The following is a 3,649-nucleotide window of genomic DNA, read 5'->3' as shown; positions in this document are numbered from 1 at the left end:
GTGAGTTATTCACTGCAGGTTTCCTAACCTTTGACCTGCTGTTGTAGACATTTAAATGGTTGGTACAGGTGAGTTTCTGGTCAATGGAAACCCTCAGTGGGGAATTCAGTGAATACAATGCCATTGAATGTCAATGTTTTGACCATAGTTTGATTCTTGTCGGAGATTTACCTGGCACTGTATGATGAAAATATTACTTGCCACTTGTTATCCCAAACCTGAATGCATTTTGGATGTGGATAGCTTCAATATCTATGGAGTCACAAATGGTGCTGTACATTTGTGAATCAGTGAACATTCCCTCATGCTGAAGCTTCATCGATGCAGTTGAAGAACTCCTGCAGAGCCATCCTGGAGCTGAGATGATTGACCTCCAACAAACATCTTCCTTTTTGCCAGGTATGACTCCAAACAACACAATTTTCTTCCTAATTTCCATTGAGTACAGTTTTGTTCGGACTCCTTGATGTCAAGGGCAGTCACTGTCAACTTGCCTCTGGAATTCAGCTCTTTTTCTTTTGTCCGTGTTTGAACCAAGGTTGTCATGACATCAGCAGTTGAGTGGCCCTGGTGAAACCCAAACTGGGCAACAGTGAGCTGGTGCTTGATAACACTTATGAAGGCACTTTCCATCACTTTACTGATAATCAAGAGGAAACTGACTGGACGTAATTCTCCAGATTGGACATGTTCTGCTTTTTGTGTACAGGACGTACAATTTTCCACATTGTCAGATAGGTTCCTTGTTGTAGCTGTACTGGACTGGCTTGGCTAAGGAAACCACAAGTTCTGAAGAATGTCTTCAGTACGGTTGACAGAATGTTCTCAGGTCCATAGCCTTTACAGATTACTCATGTGATGAAGCTCCAGGGATGAGAAATAACAATAGTAAATGGGGCAATGGGCTAAAAAGACTTTACTGCCTCTAGGCAACCATATTTACCTTTTCATTTTATATGTCACTTAGAACATAAGAACTAGTAGGAGGAGTAGACAATTCAGCCACCTCAAGCCTGCTTCACCAGTTGATTGTGGCTGATTTCAGTTTAGCCTCATTTCCACTTTTCGGCCTAATCTCCATAACCCTTCAGCCTATTACTAGTTAGAAATCTGTCTGTTTTCCTCAAACTTACTCAATTTCCCAGCATTCACTGTGCTCTGGGGTATTGAATTCCCACGGATTCCTGACCGTTCAAGAGAAGTAATTTCTCCTCGGCTCTGTTCAAAATCTGTTTAGGACAGCATCAACTTACTATCTCAGAAATAAAAGCAGAAATCAAACACATATCTAAGGATTAAGAAAATCATGTGAATAAGGAAGTTGGCTGCTACAGAATTATTTTGTTCTCAATAAAGTAAGATTTTTGACACAACTAAAATATTCAATGCTTCAAAACTTTTGTTTTCTTTTGCCATGTGTTTCTGAATGATTCCACTAATTATTTTAAATTGCCAAAAGGTAGAGTTTTAAAATTCATGACACGGAGACTCAGTGAGGTATATGTCTCATGGTCTAATGCTTCATGACTTTGAACTGGAGAATTGTCCTGACTTCTCCAAATGCTGGAATTTTAGTCTGTCCTCACTCTGTAGAAGTGAGAAGTTTTGAAAGTCTCATAGTCTCAAAGTGATCACTCAGATCATTATCTGAGGCATGGTGGCTCAGTGGTTCGCATGGCTGCCTCACAATGCCAGGGATCCTTGCTAATACCAGCTGCCCTGTAGCCATTTAACATGTGGCAATAGCCACATCACCTTGAACTCTCTTTCCCTCAACACAGCTTTGACAATAGTGGACAATGTAACTCGCACAGAGACACAGACTTGCACACACATACATACACAGTCACAGACAGAAATAGACACTGAGCCACATACACAGCCTCACATTGTGAAACACAGACACACATAGAGGTAAAAACAATGACTGCAGATGCTGGAAAGTAAATACTGGATTAGTGGTGCTGGAAGAGCACAGCAGTTCAGGCAGCTTCGCTGCTCGTTGGATGCTGCCTGAACTGCTGTGCTCTTCCAGCACCACTAATCCAGCACAGACACACATATACAAGCACACATGGCACTATAGATAGGTTTGGCTCATCGTGATGAAATTATACTTAATAACCTGTCAATGAATGTTTGATTATGTCTCCTATTTTAAAGTTCAACTCTTCAAGTCTTAAATCTTAAATTCCATGCTTTCAAAGGACAAAAATAAAAAACCCTAATGATCACAGTTTGGAGCTACTGTGAATAAATATATGACTGTATAAATGCATCTGTAAGGCATTTTGAACTTCTATTTACTGAAACTTGACTATGTGCAATGTTATCATATCAATACATTCCTCTCACTATAAGTGGGATGCTCTTCGATGGGTCAGTGTAGACTCGATGGGCCATTTTATTCAAATAGCCTGTATACCATTCAATCCATTAATGGCTGATCTTTGGCTTCAACTCTACTTTCTCTCGTGCATCCCAAAATCCCTGATTCTCTTTGAGATCAAAATTTATCTCTATCCAGTCTTATTAGACTAGTACCAGGAATTGGTGGATTGCTTACAAAAAAAGGTTGATTAGGCTGGGCTTGTATCCTCTTGTGTTAAGAAGAGTAAGAGGCAACTTGATTGAAACATACAAGATTCTTAGAGGTCTTGGCAGGCCCATGTGTAGATGATGTTTCCTCTTGTGGGAGAATCTGGAACTCGTTAGTAGAGGTATGTGGGACTTTGGAGTGATCAGATTGGCCAGGATCTTATTGAAGGGCTGAGCAGGCTTGAGGGGTCAAGCAGCCTGCTCTTCCTTCTGAAGTAATTGTTTTAGTACATAAATATTTTCAACTATTGAGCACTACAAACCCTGAGAGTGAAGAAACTTAGCCTGATCTCAGTCTGAAATTAGATTAGATTAGATTAGATTAGATTACTTACTGTGTGGAAACAGGCCCTTCGGCCCAACAAGTCCACACTGCCCCGCCGAAGCGCAACCCACCCATACCCCTACATCTACCCCTTACCTAACACTACGGGCAATTTAGCATGGCCAATTCACCTGACCTGCACATCTTTGGACTGTGGGAGGAAACCGGAGCACCCGGAGGAAACCCACGCAGACACGGGGAGAACGTGCAAACTCCACACAGTCAGTCAGTCACCTGAGGCGGGAATTGAACCCAGGTCTCTGGCACTGTGAGGCAGCAGTGCTAACCACTGTGCCACCGTGCCTGATCCCGAGACTCAGTTATTGACGCCCTGAGGGAGGGAAACAATCTTTGAGCATCTAATAGACAAAATATCATACCGCGGTTCGGAAAAAAAACTACCAAAGTTTTTCTTCAGCCCATTGAGGGCTGTTGCAACCCCAGTCCTCGTGTGGTTCTTGTCTTGGGCCAAATGAAGTCTTGGGGAGTCCAGTAAATTAATCTTCTCGTTGTGTGTTGCAGCTTTAATTTAAAGAAACGGTTAAATAACTGAGAATATTAACGAATTCTTCTAATTCTGGTTCGAAATGCTCCAAACAAACATCAATACAAACACAGAAAGGAATGCTAATACATAACTACTTCACCTAATGAAGTAATTAGTGAAACTCTTTCTTCTTTAAACAGTTCCTGTTAACAGGAAGATATTTTGTTCCCCAGTGGAAG

This window comes from Chiloscyllium punctatum, chromosome 37 (assembly GCF_047496795.1).
Source record: "Chiloscyllium punctatum isolate Juve2018m chromosome 37, sChiPun1.3, whole genome shotgun sequence".
Lineage (NCBI taxonomy): Eukaryota > Metazoa > Chordata > Chondrichthyes > Orectolobiformes > Hemiscylliidae > Chiloscyllium > Chiloscyllium punctatum.
This window is presented reverse-complemented; position numbering follows the sequence as displayed.